This window comes from Anolis carolinensis, chromosome 5, assembly GCF_035594765.1.
Source record: "Anolis carolinensis isolate JA03-04 chromosome 5, rAnoCar3.1.pri, whole genome shotgun sequence".
NCBI classification, from domain to species: Eukaryota; Metazoa; Chordata; class Lepidosauria; order Squamata; family Dactyloidae; genus Anolis; species Anolis carolinensis.
In genome coordinates this window covers 80,614,155-80,637,307 of record NC_085845.1, presented here as the reverse complement: position 1 = coordinate 80,637,307, position 23,153 = coordinate 80,614,155, and the positions used below count along the sequence as shown (strand labels likewise).

Genomic DNA, 23,153 nt, shown 5'->3' with positions numbered 1-23,153 from the left:
TGCTCCATGCAGTTATGCCAGCCTCTTGACCTTGGAGTTGTCTACGGACAACGCCGGTTCTTTGGTTTAGAAATGGAGATGAGCACCAACCCCCAGAGTCGGACATGACTAGACTTAATGTCAGGGGAAAACTTTCACCTTTAATTTTAATGACCTTCTTATAACCAGGAACTGATACAAAAATGAATGCTGCAGTCTTAACACTGTGCCGCTAAGACTGGCAGATAACCATTCCTAACTTAAGCTGAAAACTAGGAAGGAGAGTGATAAAATGACAGTCATAGCTTTCATGTTAGTAATGGAATGAATTTGTGGCAGATTTTCATCTGAATTTTAAAATAGGTATCCATGGTGTTAAATACATTTAGAAGAACCATCTCAGCACCTTGGATAGTTCTTTTAGAGTTCAAATTATGACACCCCGCACTCATCTCCACTGAAATGGAAGCCTCCAGACACAAATGAATAAAAATTCTAGCGGTCACATCACAGAGGACAGGTCAAATCATTGAATGCTTTCTAATCTTAGCTCAGGAGGAAAACATTCCCAAAGGCAAGGAAGAGATGGCAGCACTTTGATGGCTCTTAAATATTTGAAAGCCTATCGGCTCAGCATTTTCAGAACTAAAATGCCATGCTGTGTCCTTTGCCATGGGTGCCCTTAGCAAAACACACTCCAATATTTTCAGAGGCACTCTGTTTTATCTCTAGGACACATTTTAAGGTTAAGTCCTGGCCCAGCGACAACCAACAGGCACTTGAACCACATTTCAACCTGAATTGTCTGGGAGATTCAAGTAAGGTATTTTCAAGTTCCAGAGGAACAGTACATAAATTTCTGGCAGACCATATGTTGTACTGGAGGAGCTAGAGATTCGTACAGAGGTGTCATTTCAGGTTACAAAACCAGCATTTTTTAATTAGCAGTTTCCCTACATTCACATGGATCATGCACCTTAACCCCTGCAAAAATAGAGAACCTACTAAATTAGGTAAAATGAGTGAGCACATTTAAAAAAAAAGATATCTGCAAATTTTCACACTCCCCACCAAACACCACAAAGACTCTCTACCCTATGCAGGCAGTTCCCAAGTTATAAGCAAGTTAAGTTCTGAAGCTTTGTTCTTCAGTTGAATTTGTGTGTAAGTCAGAACAGGTACATTTTAAGTGTAACTCCAGCCAAATATCTATATATTGTATAATAAATATACTGTGTGTGTATGTACATGTATACACACATACAGACACAGATAAAAGTTTTCCCTTGACATTAAATCTAGTTGAGTCTGACTCTGGAGGGTGGTGCTCATCTCCATTTCTAAGCTGAAGAGCCGGTGTCCATAGACACCTCCTAGGTTATGTGGTGGCATGACTGCATGGAGCACTGTTATCATCCCTCCGAAGCGGTACCTATTGCTCTACTCATTGGCATGTTTTCGAACTGCAAGGTTGGCGGAAGCTGGGGCTAAGAATGGGAGCTCACCTCATCTGCGGATTTGAACCGCTGACCTTCCGGTCGGCAAGTTCTGCAAGTTTAACCTACTGTGCCACAGTGGCATCAATATAATACTGTATAATAAAAGTGAATGCATGCAGGCATGTGGCCAATTTCCTATTGGCTCCCACTTCCAGACCCATGGTGACCCCCAACTGATGACGGATCTGGACCACACTTGGCACACAGAACCCTCATGGCCAACAGAAAATACTGGAGGGTTTTAGGGGGTACATTGGATAGCATAGGGATTGGATTTTAATTTGGCTTGTTGTGGAACCAAGAGCCTCTGGTGGTGCAGTGGGTTAAACCGCTGAGCTGCTGAACTTTCTGACCGAAAGATTGGCAGTTCAAATCTGGGGAGCGGGGTGAGGTCCCACTGTTAGCCCCAGCTTCTGCCAACCTAGCAGTTCAAGAACATGCAAACATGAGTAGATCAATAGGTACTGCTCTGGCGGGAAGGTAACGGTACTCCATGCAGTCATGCCGGCCACATGACCTTGGAGGCATCTATGAACAATGCCAGCTCTTGGGCTTAGAAATGGAGATGAGCACTAACCCCCAGAATTGGACACGACTAGACTTAATGTCAGGGGAAAACCTTTACCTGTGTGTGTACACACACACAAACAGTATATTTATTATACAATATATATAGATATTTGGCTGGAATTTCACTTAAAATGTACCTTACATTGTTGTGGAAAGAAGGATTGGTGATAAAGCTTCAGTGGAGACAGTTTTTCCCCATGATAACTCTTTCAGGGCTGAATTTCCCTCCCCTGAGGGGGAGATTTCTCTCACTTCCTGTTGTCTCAGCCCTGTTCTTAACTATGAGTCATTTGTAAGTCAGAAGTTTGTAACATGGGGACTGCCTGCACAAAGTACCGATGAGAAGAAAGTGCAAAAGGGATGAAGAGAAATACAGCAATGCGGAGACCGAGAGATTCGCAGCCCTATTCAGAATACAAATCTTGCAGAACATTTTGTTGCAGTGGTTTTTATGTAGAAAGACCCTCTCATGTTATACAGATTAGAGAAAATCTTGTTAAAGATGAGAAAATTTGATTTTATATTTCAGTTTCACAGCCTAATCCTATCTCTAACTTCTGTCAAAGAAACTAGAGGGAAAAGACTTGAATGCAAAGAGAGTCCTACATCTGAAATTAAAAATTTAGTCTTAATCTTAGCTCACAACAAAGTGCTGTGCTCCCAATTAATTTATCTTAATAATTAAATATCTGTCTGGAGGGTCTTCTCTCTTGCCATCATTCAAGCGCTGTCAGTTGTCCTGCCTTTGATCTTAGCTGTTCAAAAGGGAAGATTCTTTCAAATAAATTACAAGTCTATGAAGAGAGAGTTTACTCATCTGTCAAACAAGGTTTTAACTGCTCCTTGGAGACACAAGGAGTTTGGGAGCTTTCAAGGAAAAAGAATCCTAGTAATAGAAGCATAGACTGATTAGATCAAATGAACCTCTTATTCTCAGTCCTAGTGAGTGACTTCCCTAGCAACCAAATCCATTATCAGCTTTAAATAATGTAATTTAAAACATGGATTGGAATGGAAACTAAAAAAGTATAGTCGTTTTATAAAAAAATATCTGCCTTGATTCTAAATACAGGTCTCAAAATTTTGTTGAGACAAATGGTTGTAATTTGAGATGGGGGAAAACACTTCCCAGTTTATTGTCTCTGTCGTGCCCCATGAAAACCCTCACTGTTTACCCCTAGTTAGGCCTTTTTAGAGGGATTAATATTTTATGTAGAGTTTCTGGGGGTCAGTATAGACAGCCTTTTTGCATTTGAAGCTTCCGTCACCCTGATACTTTAAGAATCCCCTCAGGGGTGGAGCCTCAGACAAGGCACTTTTGGTTCATGGAAGAGAGCCTTTTTGTGACTAGAAGGTGAATAGAGGGGAAGGCTGCAAGGCATGTCCAGTCGGAGCTGTATTCAAGTCCAGTTGGTGTTAAATTTTGGGACCATCTTAGAGACAGTTGAACACCATACAAGAAAGAGACTGTCGCACCTCAGCACTGATTCACCTTGCTACAACGCACACACTCCACCACAGCAGGCTTGAGTTTTTCAGTTTATTGGTAAAGAATAGCAAAACTTAATAAAAAGCAGTAAAGAAAACAATAATCCAATTGCAAGTGCAATCCAAAAACCTAGTTCAAAGTCTTCATAGATAATAGTATAAAGTCCCAAAAATAGCAAAGCAGTTTCGAAGAAACAAGGTAACATGAGCTTCAAAAGTATAATCCAAAAGCAGATTTCAAGCATAAGACGAGGCATGAACCGAAACAAGACAAGAGTTGAATCTCCAAAAGCGATATTACTCTGACTGAAATCTTTCCCAATTTCATCTCCTTTTACCCCTCTTTGCAAGCCATAAAAACATTTCTCTGCGCTCTGGTTCCCCCGCGCCTGCCTGCAATTCTCACGGAGCGTCTGGGGCCCGATCTCAACTTTAACCTGGAATCCCTGTCTAACATGAATTCACCCCCTGGGCTTTGTTGATATTGACAATTCTCAGACTCCTGTTTTTTGTTTTTTGTTTTTTCCGTGTCAGGAGCAACTTGAGTCGCTTCTGGAGTGAGAGAATTGGTCGTCTGCAAGGACGTTGCCCAGGGGACGCCCGGATGTTTTGATGTTTTTACCATCCTTGTGGGAGGCTTCTCTCATGTCCCCGCATGGAGCTGGAGCTGATAGAGGGAACTCATCCACGCTCTCCCCAGGTGGGCTTCGAACCTGGCAGCCTTCAGGTCAGCAATCCAACCTTCAAGTCACGAGGTTTTAGTCCACTAAGCCATCGGGGGCTCCTGTGAAAGGTCATCCTTATCACAAACTTCAGCAGAATCTCTGCTAAACTCAGAGCTTTCCACATTCCCCTGTTCTGTCTGTTTTTCCAAGCCTCCCGAATCCACCTGCATTTCTGAATCTTCAACATTTCCTGGGGCAAACTGCTGTTCCAACTGCTATTCCACATTTCCTGGAATAAACTACTGAAACCCAAATTCCCTTTCAAATCCCCCTTCATCATCAGACTGAACCACAACAGAGACAATAAGAAATAATAATAATAATAATAATAATAATAATAATAATAATAATAATAATAATAATATTATTCCTATATCCCACCCCATCTCCCCGAAGGGACTTGGGGTGGCTTACATGGGGATCAAACCCTAAAAACACAATGATACATAGCATTAAATTACATTCCAAAATTAATACATAAAATATATAAAAACATTGAACATCATAATTCAATAATCCAACAACTGACCAGTGCCGTGGACATATTCAGAGTTGGGACAAGGGATAAAATCTGTGTATAGTAGGAATAAAGGCCATTGGTAAGGAGAGGCATAAACCAGTGCCTCTGATTCAAGAGCCTCAGTTCGGCCAGAACTGTGTCTGCCTCTCAAAGACTTTGCCTTTCCTCATAAAAACTTTGTAGTGAGACTCAGGAGGGGAGAAAGTCTAAAATTCAGTTAATAAATTCCTGTTTGATTCAACTATATAGTCTCCTATCTGTTCCTTGTGCAAACAGTTCACCTTCCAAGTAGTTATGATAGCATGGGGGCAGAACAGTCTCCATACCATGCATGTATCTGTAAACAGATATTCCCAAACACTGAATGTTAGAACTTCTTTTGATTACTGTAACTCAACTCTGGAATATGTGAACTTATAACAAAAAGGCCATTTTGGGGCATGTGCAAAGAGCATTTCTGAACAGTGAACAACCATTGTCATCCATACATCTTGCATTAGTCCAAGTGGCTCAGAGAATGTTTTAATGCTGTGCTTTTCAGTCTACCTGATAAAGGTAGACTGAATTTTCCCCAATATGCCAGAGGCCAGTATTGATGCCGATTATCTACAATTATATCTTCTTTTCTTAGAAATTCTCAATGTTCTGGGTGCCAATAGCTTGCAGATTGGCCTGGCCCAGACGCTGCTATATTGAGCAACTGTTCAAATGCAAAGACAAAGAATTTCCAGTCTATATAACAAATTCAGCTCCATAAGATCTCCATTGAAACCTCTTTCTCAATCCCCTTCAGATGAAGCAGAGAGAAGCTTACTCCATTGGGAAAAGTATTGGCTGAATGGAACCAGGTCCTAACTCAACCACTGCTTTATTGTGCTCCTGGCAACATAAAGTGATAGATTAGTCATCTTATTTGTTTTAATGACCTTTTTGATGTAAAAAGTTAAGAATCGAGGCAAGCTGTTTTGCTAGGAAATGGCGCAAGGAAATATCCTGTGTAACTGCTTTGCCAGATCTCACGGAACCAGTTCAGATTCTCTAGGCAGGAGTTTTGGTTGAGTTTTATCCATACTTTCTTCAGATCCCTACTTTGGGATTAGCAAATGGAAACTAGCTGTAGCATGGTCATTTTTTCCTGCTTTAGAAAGGAGAATCCTCTCTTTGTTGAGCTGCAGAGTTCAGTTAAAATAATGGGCTATAATAATAATAATAATAATAATAATAATAATAATAATAATAATAAAACTTTATTTATACCCCGCCACCATCTCCCCAATGGGGACTCGGGGCGGCTTACATGGGGCCACGCCCAAAACAATACAATGTAAACAGCATATAAAAGAACAGCACAACACAATACAATAAACAATACAGTAAATAATATCCATTACAAAATAAAACAAGGAGACAATAAAAACAAGGGCAGACCACATGAACATTAAGTTAAAACTCGGGGTGAGAAAGACATAAAAATAAAAACCACAGCGAACAGGGTCATAAGGGAGTGGGGTATTCTGGAGGATAGATATTAGGGGGAGCAACGGAAAAGAAATATAAAATGGTTACTCTCCAAAAGCGCAGCGAAAGAGCCATGTTTTCAAGTCTTTCTTGAAGGCTGCTAGTGTGGGGGCTTGCCTAATCTCCACGGGCAGAGAATTCCACAATCGGGGGGCCACAGCAGAAAAGGCCCTCTCCCTTGTTCCCACAAGGCGGGTCTGGGATATCGGGAGTGGGGACAGGAGGCTTGTGGTAGGAGATACGGTCACGAAGGTAGGTGGGTCCCAAACCGTTTAGGGCTTTATATGTGATGGTATACACTTTGAATTGGGACCGGAAAATAAAAGGCAGCCAGTGGAGCTCCTTGAACAGGGGAGTAGATCTCTCCCTGTAACTCGCCCCCGTAATTAACCTGGTAGCCGAGCGCTGGACCAATTGTAGTTTCCGGGCCGTCTTCAAGGGAAGCCCCACGTAGAGCGCATTACAGTAGTCCAGTCTAGAGGTAACTAAGGCATGCACCACCGTGGTCAAGTCAGACTTCACGAGGTATGGTCGCAGTTGGCGCACAAGCTTGAGTTGTGCGAAGGCCCTCCCGGCCACCGCCGACACCTGCGCCTCAAGTGTCAGTGCTGAGTCCAGGAGGACCCCCAAACTGCGGACCTGTGATTTCAGGGGAGTGCAACCCCGTCCAGCACAGGTTGCCACCCAATACCCCGATCCGACGCGCGACTGACCAGGAGGGCCTCTGTCTTGTCAGGACTGATCCTCAGCTTGTTCCTCCTCATCCAGTCCGCCACAGCGGCCAGGCACTGGTTCAGCATCCGAGGGGCTTCCTTGGAGTCAGATGGGAACGAGTAGTGGATTTGCGTGTCATCTGCGTAGAGATGGCAACACCCTCCAAAACTCTGGATGACCTCTCCCAGCGGTTTCATGTAGATGTTAAATAGCATGGGGGATAGAATAGACCCTTGCGGGACCCCACAGGTCAATGGCCAGGGGTCCGAGCAGGTGTCCCCCAGCTTCACCATCTGGGAACGACCCTCCAGGAAGGACTGGAGCCACAGCAGAACCGTGCCACCGAGCCCCATCCCAGAGAGCCTCCCCAGAAGGATACCATGGTCGATGGTATCGAAAGCCGCTAAGATGTCCAAGAGAACCAGCAGGGTCACACTCCCCCTGTCCAGTTCCCTGCGGAGGTCATCCACCAAGGCGACCAAAGCCGTCTCAGTACTGTGCCCAGGCCTGAAGCCAGACTGCGAGCAGTCCAGAAAATCAGTGTCATCGAGGAACTCCTGGAGCTGCGTGGCAACCACCCGCTCAAGAACCTTGCCCACAAATGGGAGGTTGGAAATTGGTCTGTAGTTGTTACATACAGATGGGTCTAAAGAGGTCTTTTTTAGTAATGGTTTTACTACTGCCTGCTTAAAGCAGGATGGAACTGACCCCTGACCCAAGGAGGCATTTATAATAGCCACAAACCAATCCAACAACCCATCTTTGGCCAGCTTAACCAGCCAAGAAGGACAAGGATCCAGAGCGCAAGTGGTCGCCCTCACAGACCCAAGAATCCCCTCCACGTCATCAGGAAGAACAAGCCGGAAAGAATCCCACAAGATCGGACAGACAGGTACCTCGGTTACCTCCGCTGGAACTACAGTTAAGCTGGAGTCCAACTCACGGCGTATCTGAGCAACTTTGCCTGCAAAATGATGTGCGAAATTGCTGCACCGAGTTGCCAAGTCATCAGGAAGCCCCTGGGTCTCGGGAGGCCGCAGGAGCTCCCCAACAACTCGGAACAACCCCGATGGCCTGTTGGCTGCAGACGCTATGCGGGCAGTCGTGAAAGCTTTCCTGGCTGCTCGCAGAGCCACGGAGTAAGCCTTAATAGCGGCTTTAGCCCGTGCTTGGTCAGACACATCCTGAGATTTCCTCCAGATGCACTCTAGTCCCCTCCTCGCACGCTTCATCACAGCCAGCTCCTCAGTGAACCAAGGAGTCGACGTGACTCTACGCAGCGAGAGGGGACGTTCGGGAGCGATCGTGTCAACAAGTTAAGAGCAAGGGCTTTGACTGAGCAAGAAGAAACGTATCTGACCATCATGTTCCCTACTCTGGGGAGAGATGGCATATTCTGTTGAAACTATTACTATGGTAATAAATCCGGAATGAGTATTTATGGATTTAAATTAACACATACAAATTATAATAATTTGAAACATATTTTGCTCTCCTTTCCTGAATGCTAAACTTTGGGGAGGAGTGGACACAACACATTAATGCAGTGATTCTCAAACTATGGGTCCCCAGGTGTTTTGGTCTACAACTCCCAGAAATCCCAGCGACTTTACCAGCTGTTCCGATTTCTAGGAGTTAAAGGCCAAAAGATCTGAGGATCCACAGGTTGAGAACCACTGCATTAATTTATATATATATTCTTGGGAATCTTAGTTTTCTACTCTATTTTGGAACTATAGAAAGCATAAGTATTTCTATGGAGGCATATTTTCTCTCCTTGGGTCTCTCAGATTCTCTCAATTGGGCCTCTATGTCTAAAACTGCAATAAAATTAATTTCTGAGGTTAAATCTGTAAAGGCTCCAGGGCCAGATTCAATTATGCTAGAGTTCTTGAAAGCTAACACCACAATGTGGAGCCTCTACTAATAGCTCTGTTCACCTAAATTAGCAGGATTGCTTGATTATTTAATAACTAGTTCCAGGCTATTATGATTCCCAACTATAAAAAGGGTACAGAAGCAATCCCTTTAATGACTGGACCATTAGCCAACCTCGAATTGTGGGTGAACCCATTAGCTGGACTGAAGATGAAAGTATCTCAGAAGAGGACAGCTTGGCATCAAAAAGGGCAGGTCAACTCTTCTAAAGAAAAACATAAGATCACTCAGTAATATTGCTTTCATAGATCTAAAGCAATTTTAAAAGTCTGTATTCAATGCAGGGGAGTTGGATGTAGTCTTGTGGTTCCATTTACACACCTCTGTTCCAGGATTTTTCAAATACGTAAATTAAATCTGGAAAAAATATGATCACACACACACACACACAAAGGGACACACACAGAGGAAATAAGCACTGTGATATCTTGTTTTGAAAATATGAGCAGTGCTTCCATGAAATTAACCTCTTGACTTCAGTGGGAACTCAGTAAACACTCAAAGCAGAATATGATGCCAAAGCTGAAATTCAATACATTATCTTGAGACGAGACTTGCTCTTTTCACTCCCCTTATTCCTGCATTATGAAAATTTAAAATGCCTCAAAGAATTATGGCTGAGTGGGAGGAAAGATGGTATATAAAAGAGAGGTGTTTATAGTCTGTACTACCAACCCCAAGCAAGGCTTCTGACACGATAAATAAATTCCATATGCTCTTTTTCAACTGATAATTTGATCAGAATTGCTGCATACGTTCATTGTTATTAGATATAGCAAGAAGGAATATATGAAATATTATTATTAATGTATCTTGTTACTAATTATCATAGCTTGATAAATAGACACATGCATTTATTTTATATTTCATATTGGAGTTAACCAAAGATGTCTCAGGCCCCTTCCACATAGCTGTATAAAATCCACATTGAACTAGATTATATGGCAGTGTGGACTCAGATAACCCATTTCAAAGCAGGATTATTTGCCTTGATATTCTGGGTTATATGGCTGTGTAGAAGGGCCGCCAGACTAAAGAGCCAGATGACGAGTGCAATCACATCTTAGCACAACTGTTAGAAATTGTGGTAGCATGAAACCGTATTTTATAATGCCTTGTGAACTTTCAGCAAATATGTTTAGGTTTTCAGTCTTACAAAATCTAATTATTAACTAATAAATCATTTACTTAGGGTTTTTCCAATGTGGGGAATCTATCTGGTACAGTATGGCATTAAGGACCCTGGCAGCATCTTTAAGAAGACGATACGAGCCACTGGTAATTGACCAAAAGTAGTTGTAAACATGAGGTTTCAAAAGATTGTGCCACTGTGTTCTTTCCTATAGAGTTATGTCACATAAAATTTCCCTGTGTTCTTTCCTATAGATTCATGTCAAATAAAATTGCAGGATGTCCGGCTAAGTGTCCATTTCACTCCATATAATGGTACCAACATCACCCAAAATTGTGGGAAAAGCTCTATTTGTAAGAAGATTTGAGTCTGAAAATTTGTCAATATGGATAGACAAATTGCATTGAGTTCATGTGCCTGACGGTTGCAATGTCTGTTACAAGAGACATATGTGAAACTTAGTTGGATGGTTGACCTATGATTAGTCTACTTCAATATTTTGCTTTTCGAGTTCCCAAGTCACATAAAGCATTAAAAGGAGATTTTCAATATGTATGATTTTATATGGATAGCACAAATAAGGAAGTAAAGGGAAAATTAAAATTGCACCCTGGTATGCAAAAAATGTGTTCTGGAGGAGCAGGGCATTTGTTCAAAGGCTTTAAATGAGAGTAATTCCAACAGGTCTGAACATGCTGGGTGAAATATTCAAAACCATATTGCATAATCTTGGGTTTTCCACTTAAAATGTCAGAACAAGCCAACGTTATAATAACATCAGAGTACTCAAAGGATTTCAAAATAGACAACACAGTCAAACACTGAATAGTAATAATTCAGCATTGCAAAGGGAGCACATTATTATGGCTAATTTGGTGGAGGGCTAACCATATGTGGGTCCAAAGATTAGGCAAAGCCATGCAATTGACATAACAGTAGGCAAGCCCAGCGTCGGGTTCTTAACACCCCGTAAAGCCACTTCTTTACTGTTCAAGCACAAACCAAGTTCAAAGCAGATAATCTGGATTTTATATAGCAGTGTAGAGGCCCTACACTGCTATATAAAATCCAGATTATTTACTTTGAACTGGATTATATGACAGTGAGACAAAGGGCCCTTCCACACAGCCCTATATCCCAGAATATCAAGGCAGAAAATCCCACAGTATCTGCTCTGAACTGGGTTATTTGTGTCCACACAGCCATATATTCCAGTTCAACGTAGATACTGTGGGATTTTTATTCAGTTGTGTAGAAGGAGCCTTGGGGGCACACAAATAACAACAAAGCATCTCGGCTGGATTCTGGCTACAGGACCAAAGGTTGGGAATTGAAGACATATTGCACTGTGGAGATAGAAATTAGATTTACTGCAGTTAACATTAGCTGCAATCACACACTAGACAAGAATATAGTCAACAAATTATAAACAGATTTACTGTTTGTATTTCGCTGCCTTGAATCTGTGTTATATAAATAAAAAAAAATTGCAGTGTTAAATCGTTGAGGAGATAGCCATCTGTCGGGGATGCTTTGAATGAGATTTTCCTGCTTCTTGCAGGGGGTTGGACTGGATGGCCCGTGAGGTCTCTTCCAACTCTACAATTCTATGATTTCATGTAACTGCAAACCCAGTATTTCATGGTTTGGGGAAAGTATATTTAATGTAATAAGTAAAATTGTAATCCAAATCATTTGCACATCTCCCCAAAGAGAATTGCTTTCCTATTCTAGAACATAAACAAATCATTAAATTGTGATGGTATTATTTTATTTGGCAGCCAAAATAAACAGGGCACAGCTTTGGGAAAACATGGCTACCTTATATGTCATTGGTTGGTTAAAAGGTTTGATATCCAAGCCTTGGATAAACTAAAGTTAGAAACCTCAAAATGATATAACTTTATTAAATGATGTCTATTAACTATAAAATATTTCTTTGGGTAGCAATTATGGTACTTATATTGGTATGCAGAATTTTGATTTGGAACATAACAAGCTTTCCTAATTCAATTAAAAAGGACTGCTTTGGGATTGGAAAAATTAGCTGTTTACAAGAAACGTTGCCCAGGGGATGCCCGATTGCTTTTATTCAGTCTTTGAGGAGGCTCTTTCCATGTCCTCCATGATTTTATTATGATTTTACAAAAACTGTCCAGACCCTCCTAGAACACCACAGCTTCTCTGTGAAGTTTCAAGGAGGGAAATGTAGATAGAGGAGGCAAAAGAATGGTTTACCCCAAAACAGCGTTTTTGCATCGACCTTGTTTAACAGTTTTACTAACCACAAAGAGCTTTATATATGCTGATGACCTTGGTCTAACAACACAAGCAAAAGACTTTGAAACAGCCAAAAAAACAACTTACCAATGCCTTGAAAGATCTCTCCAGCTAGTTCAAAGATAACCACCCAAAGTCTAACCCTGCCGGGTTTGGGAAAACCTTAAATTTTCCAGAAAAAGTGTCTTTTTCAAATCTGAAAAACTTCTCAAATTTTGATTTTTCTGACCCGCCAGGTTTGGAATAACCTCAAATTTTCCAGAAAAGATGACTTTTCCTAATCTGAAAAACTTCCAAAATTTCGATTTTTCTGACCCTTCGGGTTTGGAAAAACCTCAAAATTTCCAGAAAAGATGACTTTTTCAAATCTGAAAAACTTCCCAAGTTAGAATTTTTCTGACCCGCCAGGTTTGGGAAAACCTCACATTTTTCAGAAAAGGTGACTTGTTCCAAACCTGAAAAACTTTCCAAATTTTGATTTTTTTCTGATCTGCCGGGTTTGGAAAAACAAATTTGTTGTATAACATGATGTTTTGGTGCTTAATTTGTAAAATCATGACCTAATTTGATGTTTAATCGGCTTTTCCTTAATCCCACCTTATTATCCAAGATATTCGCTTATCCAAGTTTCTGCCAGCCCGTTTAGCTTGGATAAGTGAGACTCTACTGTATTACTATTACTGCAAAGGTTGGTTGACTGGCCATCTGTTGGGAGTGCTTTGATTGTGCTTTTCCCGTATGGCAGAGTGGGGCAGGACTGGATGGCCTCTGGGTTCCTCCTGTTATTAGTACTATTACTATATTACTGCAAAGGTTGGTTGACTGGCCATCTGTTGGGAGTGCTTTGATTGTGCTTTTCCCGTATGGCAGAGTGGGGCAGGACTGGATGGCCTCTGGGTTCCTCCTGTTATTAGTACTATTACTATATTACTGCAAAGGCTGGCTGGCTGGCCATCTGTTGGGAGTGCTTTGATTGTGCTTTTCCCGTATGGCAGATTGGGGCAGGACTGGATGGCCTCTGGGTTCCTCCTGTTATTAGTACTATTACTATATTACTGCAAAGGCTGGCTGGCTGGCCATCTGTTGGGAGTGCTTTGATTGTGCTTTTCCCGTATGGCAGAGTGGGGCAGGACTGGATGGCCTCTGGGTTCCTCCTGTTATTAGTACTATTACTATATTACTGCAAAGGCTGGCTGGCTGGCCATCTGTTGGGAGTGCTTTGATTGTGCTTTTCCCGTATGGCAGATTGGGGCAGGACTGGATGGCCTCTGGGTTCCTCCTGTTATTAGTACTATTACTATATTACTGCAAAGGCTGGCTGGCTGGCCATCTGTTGGGAGTGCTTTGATTGTGCTTTTCCCGTATGGCAGAGTGGGGCAGGACTGGATGGCCTCTGGGTTCCTCCTGTTATTAGTACTATTACTATATTACTGCAAAGGCTGGCTGGCTGGCCATCTGTTGGGAGTGCTTTGATTGTGCTTTTCCCGTATGGCAGAGTGGGGCAGGACTGGATGGTCTCTGGGTTCCTCCTGTTATTAGTACTATTACTATTATTACTGCAAAGGCTGGCTGGCTGGCCATCTGTTGGAAGTGCTTTGATTGTGCTTTTCCCGTATGGCAGATTGGGGCAGGACTGGATGGCCTCTAGGTTCCTCCAATTAGTTTTATTGTTACTATTACTGCAAAGGCTGGCTGGCTGGCCATCTGTTGGAAGTGCTTTGATTGTGCTTTTCCTGCATGGCAGAATGAGGCAGGACTGGATGACCTCTGGGTTCCACCTCCTCCTATTATTATTATTATTATTATTCCTATTACTGCAAAGGCTGGCCGGCCATCTGTTGGGAGTGCTTTGATTGTGCTCTTCCTGCACGGCAGAAGGGGCCACAGGCCTCCTGAATACAAATTTCTTAAGGGAAAAACACAGCTCTGAATCCTAGAACGTCTCAGAACGCTGCCCTCCCCGCCCCCCGCCGTCGCCAACGGAGAGGACCGCAAACAGACAAGGATTCCCTTTCGGAACCTGCTCTAGAGGCGGGGTTAGCCATCTCGGGCTGTACCAAAGCGCCAAGCAAAACAGGTGGCGTTTTATTATGCTGTGGGTGAATTAGAGAGTGGGAAGAGACCAGGTTCAATTGGCACAGCTTGAAAAAGAGTGTCTTCTCAGAGGGCTACGGATTGGAAGCCAATTCTCGGAGCTGAAATGATGTAGACTTCGCTCTGCCGTCCCCTGTGGAGGGCGTAATGGTAGGGTCCGGATTTGAAGGAAACGGCCGCCGGCGCCTCCCCTCTCTCTCTCCTTTCCCCTCCCGCTGTTTGGCGGCGGCGCTGGGCGTGGCATGTGGGCGGGGCGAGGCGAAGCCCAGCCCCTCCCAGGCTGGAGGGACTGCCAGGATTGGGCGCCCGAGGCGGCGCGCGCTGGGGGAAAAGGGCCCGGGACAGGCGCCCGTGCCGCAGATGCTGGTGAGCAGCCAGCGAGGGAGGCAGCTTTTCTCCCCGGGTTCAGCTGAGAAGTTGGGAGGGAAAGGGTCCCAGTTCCTGTGTGTCTGCATTGCTGTGGGAAGTGGGTGGCAGGGGACCTGCGTGTCGAAAAGAACTCTGCCTCAGGGTAAGATGGATGCGCCTGAGGTATTCTCCACGGAAAGTGTCATGCCTTTGAAATGCCCTTAAGGCAGGGCTGTCCAGATTTTTCATGTTGGCACCACGCTTCTCAGACGCCCCATCTTTTCGCGACACGGTCATTCAGTTTGACCGGAGATTAAATCAGGCCTGGGCAAACTTCGGCCCTCTAGGTGTTTTGGACTTCAACGCTCACAATTCCTAATAGCCTCAGGCCCCTTCCCTTTCCCCCTCAGAGGGGAAGCATCTCAAAAGTAGCTCAGAATATCCCTTGCCTAAATAAACTACAAAGTTCATGGTGTCACCATAAGTCCACAGAGAACTTGAAGGCAGGCTTTAAAAATTCAGCAGGTGAAAGCTGCAGCTCTGTCCCTGAAAGCTGGAAATCCACTTGCCTTTTGTCCAGAAGTGGGAAAAATAGTAAGGTGGACACTTGTGGTAATATTGTGGCAGTCCTAACATGCATTTTCCTTTAAAACAGCGTTTCTCTACCTGGGACCGGGGGGTCACGAGGGGGGCTTCTGAAGGGTCACCAAAGACCAGTATTTTCTGTTGGCCATGGGGGCTCTGTGTGGGAAGTTTGATCCAATTCTATCATTGGTAAGGTTCAAGAGGCTCTTTGATTGTAGATGAACTATAAATCCCAGCAACTACAACTCCCGAATGCCAAGGTCTATTTCCCCCCAACTCCACCAGTGTTCAAATTTGGGTATATTGACTTTCTGTGCCCAATTTGATCCAGATCCATAATTGTTTGAGTCCATAGTGCTGTCTTGGATGTAGGTAAACTACAATTCCAAAACTCAAGGTCAATGCCCTCCGAACCCTTCCAGTATTTCCGGTTGGTCATGTGTGCCAAGTTTGGTCCAGTTCCATCTTTGGTGGAGTTCAGAATGCTCTTTGATTGTAGATGAACTATAAATCCCAGCAACTACAACTCCCAAACGACAAAATCAACCCAACCCCACCACTGTTTACATTTGGGCGTATCAGGTATTGGTGCGAAATTTGATCCAGTGAATGAAAATACAATCTGCATATCAGATATTTACATTACGATTCATAACAGTAACAAAGTTACAGTTCTGAAGTAACAACGAAAATAATGTTATGATTGGGGGTCACCACAACATGAGGAACTGTATTAAGGGGTCGCAGCATTAGGAAGGTTGAGAACCACTGCTTTAAAAGCTCTTTGGTTTCTGAACCTTGAGCATAAGGGAGGGGTTTGGTTTACGTCAGGGATTGATGTTTCCTTTGTTACTGAAGATGCTTCTCATGCTGTTGTAAGGACACTTCTATTGCAGAGGAGAGCAAAGCAGAGGAGAGAAATTCACTCAAGCTGCTCTATTGAAGTGTGTTTTCTGGGAACTGGTGGACAGGAGCCTCTCACTAATTTCTGTATGTTTTATTTATTTATTATTTACTACATTTATATTCCGCTCTTCTCACCCTGAAGGGGACTCAGAGCGGCTTACAAATCAAATGAACATACAATATATTATTAGCATAGAACAATATAAGCATTAAATTACTATATTGTACTATATCATTATATGGTAATATTATTAGTAATATTACATTTAATATATAATATATAATTAATATTATTATATTGTATTATTAATAGTATAATATTGTATAATAATATTTTGATGTTGGTTCCTGGTCTAGTTTGATGTGTTTGAAGGAAAACCAACTGACCCTAGTTTTTTTAAAAGGTCTGATTAATTCCATTGGATTTACGGAATCTGCACATGGATTTCTTTATTGAAAATTGTAGCTTGAGCAGATTGTTCAAATATTGCTTAGGAATATTGTGATGGAGATTGCAGACTTTAAAAAGGTATTCAAACAGTTGTTTTTACACATGATGACTTTTCTATTTGGATATCTATTGAGTGATGTAAATCAAGGGCTTTCTTTTAATGGGGATAAAGAGTGTGGCGGAAGTACATTAAAGACTTTCACATAAATTAAGTTTTACGTGAAACTGTTTTCAATGTTTTGAATGGGGAGGTCTTTTCACTATTATCTTATTTCAGGGAGACTTCTGCAAGCATTGTAAAGTAATATAGTGGTGTTTGTGTCCATCTGGGGTAGAATTCAAAGCCAGAGCCATGTTAGTCTGGAATATCAGTTTGGAAAGAAATCTTGTAGGGCTTTAGAAATGAAATAATGTAATTAGGAACTTAATGCTACTATCTTTGTTCTCTCAGTCTGAAAGTTTAAGTTAATGAGGGAAGATGCTTGTTGGGGATTTGTAGAATGTAACAACAGAAGTTTGTGACAATGATTTAGGATAGACACACTTGAGAGAAAACTGAAAATATGGAATGACAATCATTTTGTCATTTTAGGGGGTGCCAATCAGTCCTCTATCTTCACTTTGGATACTTCAGTGGTTTGGTATTTGTAGCTGGTTCTGCTGTTTATCCCTTTAATGGACAGGGGATGGTTTTGGCTGAATTTTTGAGCAGTGATATATCTTGGGCAGTTTTATTAAGTATGATTTGATATATGTTATTTCTGTAATTTATTTTCTTATACATTGTTTCACAATATATTTGCATTGTGCACTTTGTACATTTGGTAAAGTAAGCTCAGTAAGGCAGGTGAGTAATTTTCAAAGAAGTAGCCGCGTTAAGGCTCTTGAAAGTTTTCAATTGAGCGTGTTGCTTAGGCCAGAACTAAGCAACTGTACAATGGACATTCTAAACATCATGTCCTATTGAAAAGCCATTGTTACATGTACTTCCATGCTTTTGGCTTTCACCCAGAACACACCACAAAATGTCTTGTTTATAGCCAAACCCTCTGATACAACTGCATCTGTTCAGATCCACAAGACACAGGCTAAGAATGAATGGATTTACAATAAGCTTTGTTGTGCCCTGCTGCAGGAGAGACCCGGGGGCTTGAGCATTTGCCACTCAGCCTTGCTGCCTTGCTCAGCTCTGGGCTTACCCAAGAGGAGACTTGCAGCCATATCCTCATTCAAGCCAGCTGACCCAGCAGTCTCCAATGAGGGGACATAAAAGGATAGCCCAAGAGGCCTGGAGGAGCTTTGTTGGGCCTTGCTACAGGAGAGACCCGGGGGCCTGAGTACTTATATTTTCGCCTAGATATGTTAATTCTTCTAATAATAATAACTTTATTTTTGTTCTCTGCCTCCACCTCCCCGAAGGGACTCAGGGCGGCTTATGTGGGGACGAGCCCAATCAACATAATTAAAATATTAAATATGAACATATTAAGTACACACATGGTACATAGAAGTGCATAGACAATAACATAAAAACAGAAAACAGAAACATAACAAAAATAAGTCAACCCTCAACCACCCTCCTAGGCGTGGGTGAGTAGGATAGTGCAAATCAATTTTGAAGGTACGGTTAACGGATAAAGTGCAAAATCAGACAGCAGAGATTAGGGGTGGAAAACAATGTAAATCTTGTCTAGAGACTGGAACTGACTTCAGCCCACTGGTTGTTGCATAACATGTCATCTTTTTATAATGGTTTTAGCTGTCATTCTTAGTTGCCTTTATTTTGGTGTTAAATTTATATTAACTGTTATACCCGTATAGGTTATTTAAGTTTTTATTGTTGCCTATTTTGTCTGTTAAGTTTTAGAGTTAGGTTGCTTTTTTATGGTTTGTCCTGATGTAATTCTGTTTTGAATGTTTTTTCCCTTTTTGGCATTGAATGTTTGCCATACATGTTGGAAACTGCCCTGAGTCCCTTTGGGGAGATAGGGTGGTCTACAAATAAAGTATTATTATTATTATTGCCATCCAGCTTTGCTGCCTTGCTCAGCTCTGGGCTTAATCACAAGGAGACCTGCGGCCACAGCCTCATTCCAAAGTTGGTTCACCTCTTGGGGAGCCACTTCGGGGGTGACACGAGGGTGAGGACTTGTCCCTCTGCTTAATGGTCCTCAAGTTTATTATTTTTAACAGCTTTTAACATCTGCCTGGCTGACTTTATATAAGTTTTTATTTGACATCTGGTGGCCTGCTCCACACAGGAAGGATGTGTTGTTCTAAGGAGGGAAGGAATTCCCAGATTTGTGGGGCAGCCATTGAAGTCATACAGGGCAGGAGATGCGGACATGTTCAGTACCAACAAAACGGGGAGTTAAACAGAGTACTTATTGCCTCCAAACTGTCTCCTATATCTAATAACCTGGATAACCAGGGTAACAGTCCTCCTAGGCTGAAAGTGTTGCTGTTGAATGCCAGTTCAGTAAACAGAAAAACTGCCATCCAGGACTTTATTCTGGATGAGCATGCTGACCTGTTTTGTATCACAGAGACCTGGCTGGATGAGACTGGTGGTGGGGAGGTTAATCTCTGCCCACCAGGATTCTCTGTGCAGCAGCAGGGGAGGCCTAGGGGGCGAGGCCTAGGGGGCGGGAAAGTGGAGTTGCAGTCGTCTTTTGTGATTCCATCCCCCTGACCAGCTTCTCCATCCCACAGTTAAGAGCGTTTGAGTGTATTTACCTAAAAGTGGATAACGGGATATAATAGGGATCCTGTTGGTGTACTGCCCACCCCGCTGCTCAACAGTCTCCCTTCCTGAGCTAGCTGGGGTGGTCTCGGGGGTTGGTGTTGGAGTCTCAGCGGCTAATAGTACCGGGAAATTTTAGCATCCATGCTGAGACTGCCCCGTCGGGAGTGGCTCAGGACTTCATGGCCTCCATGACAACCATGGATCTGTCCCAGGTGGTGTCTTGCTCTACCCATGCTGCTGGACACACTTTGAACATTTTTTTTCTGTGCAGGATGGGATGATAGTGATTGTGCTGTTGAGGAACTTATTACAATTCCGTTGTCATGGACCGATCATTACTTGGTCAGGTTTAGATTTGCTGAGACTCCAAACCTTCGCAGGAGTGGGGGACCAAATAAAATGGTCTGTGCAAGAGGCTTATGGACCTGGATGGATTCCTGACGGCTCTTGAGGATTTTCATATCACCTTGGCAGGTGACTCTGTCAAAGGGCTGACCTCTGGAATGGGGAAATGGCCAGGGTGCTGGACACAATCGCTCCTGAATGTTCCCTCTCATGGAGCAGAGCCAAACCAGCCCCTTGGTCCCATCTATAGGCTGTAACCAGGGCAAACTAGAGTGATGCCAAACTGCTATAATTCTGCAGTATGGATTGTGTTTCAAGAGATAATTTTGAATCCAGGGAAATTGACTTTTGGTAACTATAGATTTATTGTGTTCATACATTAACTGACCACTGTAAAGATCTGAAATACTTGTTTTACCTTGCCAAGTGCTTTGATAATTGAGAGCATTTAATTGAGGATTCTATTACATATAAATATATTTGAGCCATTAAAAACCAGTTTGCCTTAAAGTTGCTGCCACAATCCTTTTTTATCTCCCTCCCTTCCTCTTTTTAAGGCAAACGAATTTCCTTTAAAAAACCCTATTTTTCTTATACTTAAACCGGGGGGGGGGGGGGGACTATAGTTTGAAAAAACAAACAAATTCCTATGCACACTGCATGTCTTATTTGTAGTGCAAAAAAAGAGGAAAGAACAATACAATATTTAGAAATAAGAACAATTTTTAACCAACATAAACCTACTAGGATTTTAATGGGAAATGTGGCCTGCTTCTTGCTGATGAGATAGTCAAGTTAATTAGGATTGTTCTTGTTGCTGTGTGACTTCAAGTCATTTCAGACTTAGGGAGGGGCCTAAGTCTAAAACTGAGTGCGGGGGCCAGATAAATGAAGGGCCGCATGGGCCTTAGTTTGGGTTCCCCTGACTTAAACGATAAATCACTGTATCGTGCTTTAGCAACATTGCTCTGATCTTGTAAGAAGATGGCCATTTGTCGGGGGTGCTTTTCCTGCTTCTTTGCAGGGGCTTGGACTGGATGCCTGTGAGGTCTCTTCCAACTCTATGATTCTAACCTGATGGCTCTAATCCAGGGGCAATAATTTCTGAATTGCAAGTACTGTGTAGGCCTTAAAGATGATGTACTACTGTTCATAGTTTCTCCAGTGCTTTATTGCTGTGAAGTTTAGGTACAAGGTGGGACAAAACAATATCTATACAATGTAATACAAAAGCATAAATCTTATGTTGACTTTCTTGAGTCATTTCATCACTAATACTTTCTGTTCTGCATAATGACTTTGTTCCTCACAGTTTGTTTTGTTCAAGTTTCTTGGATTGGTTCACTACTTGTACTTGAACTGCTATAGGTAGTTCTTAGCATGGGGTAGTTGAAGAATTTTGTATTATTCATGACTATATCAATGATTTCCCATACTGGTTGTTTGCTCTTATGAATATCATACCTTTGCGTATTGGCTCCTGTATTAATTTTATTTCTTTAGCAGCACATGGCATTTTTGAAAAATAAAATCCATAGTTTTTTGAAAGCAGCATTTAAAATACTGTATCTTTTTGAAACAAGATGTGCAGACTGCTATATCATATGCTACACAGGCATATGGGCCGTAACATTTTGCCCATATAAGAAGTGTGGAAAAAAAAATGAAAAGCAAAAAAAGAAAATGAAGTGCATTTTTCCAATGGAGGAATCAAGACAGCTAACATAAGTTAAAATCATACAACTAGCAAAATTCATATTATATAAAATGTTTTTTAAAATAAAATTGAATAGCATGCTTGTTAAAGAAAAGTAACAAATATAAGTAACGCAGTATAGTATGAAAGGTCCTTTGCTGTGAGCAATCAGCCCTCAAAGAGCTGCCCAAAGAAAAAAGTTTCAACTTGCCTATGGAAAGGTTGCTAAGAGATGTCCTGACCTCTCTAGGAAATGAGTTTCCATTCTCCACCTATTCATAGAAGTTAGAAGAGACCACATGGGCCATCTAGTCCAACCCCACCATGCAGGAAAAGCACCCCTGGCAGATGGCCATCCAGCCTCCATTTAAAAGCCTCCAAAGAAGGAGCTTCTACCACACTCTGAGGCGAAGAATACAACTGTTGAACAGCTATCAGGATCAGGAAGTTCTTCTTAATGTTCAGTTGGAACTGCCTTTCCTGTTATTTGAACCCATTGCTCCAAGTCCTATTCTCCAGGGTAGCAGAAAACAAGCCTGCTCAAATATTTAAACATAGCTATGATGTCTCCTCTTAACCATCTGTTCTGCAGGCTAAACATACCCAGCTCTTTAAGCTGCTCCTCATATGGCGTGGTCTCCAGGTCTTTGATCATTTTAGTTGCCCTCATCTGGACACTTTCCAGCTTGTCAGTATCCCTCTTAAATTGTGGTGCCCAGAATTGGACACAATGTTATTCCAGGTGAGGCCTGATCAAAGCAGAAAAGAGGGGCACCATTACTTTCCTTGATCTAGACACCATGTAGCCCAAAATCCCATTGGCTTTATTAGCTGCTGCATCACATTGTTGGCTCATGTTCAACTTGCTGTCTACTAAGACTCCAAGATCTTTTTCACCTGTATTGTTGTCAAGCCAGGCGTCACCCATCCTGTATCTGTACATTTCAATTTTTCTGCCTGAATGAAGTATCCTACATTTCTTCCTGTTGAAATTCATTCTGTTAGTCTTGGCCCAGCTTTCTATTCTGTTAAGATCATTTTGAATTCTGATCCTGTCTTCTAGAATGTCAGCTATCCTTCCCAGTTTGGTGTCATTTGCAAACTTGATAAATACACCCTCTTAACCTTCATCTAAGTCAATAATAAAGACGTTGAATAGCACCGGTCCTAGGACAGAACCTTGTGTCACCCCACTAGTCACTTCTTTCCAGGATGAATATGAACCATTGGTGAGCACTCTTTGGGTTTGTGCGCTTAACCAATTACAAATCAAACAAATAGTCGTATTGTCTAGCTCATATTAAGAAGGCTCTCTCCAAATGTCCCTCTGAGTGTGGTGGGCCAGAAATGTCCCTCTGAGTGTGGAAGGCACCAAATGTCCCTCTGAGTGTGGTGGGCCAGAGAAGAGGGCCTCCACAGAAGATCTCAAAACTTCTGGCATGTTTACATGGCAGAATACATCTCTGGACATTTTGGATCTGAGCCATATAGGGCTATGTAAGTAATAACCAGTACTCTGACTTTTCCTGGAAACAGAACAGAAGCCAGTGGGGCTTTGGTAACAATGGAGTTGTGTCCTCCCTGTAGCCAGGCCCAGTTAGCAATCTGGCTACAGCTTT

General features: G+C 42.3%; 1 protein-coding gene across 3 annotated transcripts in view; it reads left to right on the top strand.

The window, feature by feature from the left end:
• The first annotated feature begins 14,584 nt into the window (after window positions 1-14,584).
• nsun7 (NOP2/Sun RNA methyltransferase family member 7) overlaps window positions 14,585-23,153 on the top strand; it is a 41,760-nt gene continuing 33,191 nt past the window's right edge. Inside the window, exon 1 of one of the 3 annotated variants that reach the window (XM_062981661.1) lies at window positions 14,585-14,607. The gene's annotated coding sequence lies outside the window, so the exon portion shown is untranslated. Of the gene's footprint in view, window positions 14,608-14,627; window positions 14,969-23,153 lie in introns of those variants that run through there. The other 2 variants (XM_008111626.3, XM_003221474.4) reach the window with 2 other exon arrangements.